We start from the raw sequence: 745 nt of genomic DNA, 5'->3' as shown, positions 1-745 counted from the left end.
AAATTGTTTTGTTTATTGGTGTTTGTTTTCTAAAGGAGACTGGTCCAGCTGGTCTCTCCGGATCGGATATTAGATGATCCGAACCCAAATTCGAAATTTGGCAGCGAGTGCAAAACAGAATCCGGGTTCAAACGTGATCCATTGAGGTATGATTGGACCTGGATCCGAATTTGTGAGGTGGTACTGGATCCGGTGAGAATGTTTGTGGAAAAACGTTTTTTTCATGTAAACAATGTAAATTAGTTGATTTAATTGAATATAGATCTAGCTGAAACTATTGATCCGAATCAGAACATGATGCTGAAAATCCAACCACACAAGTTCCTTTGAGAATCTAATTACACATTTGGATCTTGTTTTAAGCTTTGTACCCAGTAAAACATTGGATCCAGGTCACAGGTTCGATGTAGGGTTTCAAACGGGTCGGATTCAGGAAGCCAATTTTGAATTTTTTTGCTGTCCCGAATCGGTTCGGGTCTGACTTCCCAATGTATTTTGGGATCCCAGATCCTATCCATCTGCAACCCTAGTTGGATGGGATCTGACTTGTTTTCTCCCCTAGCTTTGGTGGATTTGGGTTGCAACCCTAGTTGAATGGGATCCGACCTGTTTTCTCCCCTAGCTTTGGTGAGTTGTGGATCTAATGTCATTGATCTTGGCTCGGGTTCGGAACTAGTGTGTTGCCCTGTCATGCTTCTCATGAATGGTGTAGTTTTGGCCAATGTGAGCCATCGTGGTATTTTTA

The sequence above is a fragment of the Nuphar pumila genome, chromosome 2, assembly GCF_984573655.1.
Source record: "Nuphar pumila chromosome 2, dmNupPumi1.hap1.1, whole genome shotgun sequence".
NCBI lineage: Eukaryota > Viridiplantae > Streptophyta > Magnoliopsida > Nymphaeales > Nymphaeaceae > Nuphar > Nuphar pumila.
Note: the sequence above shows the minus strand (reverse complement) of the source record.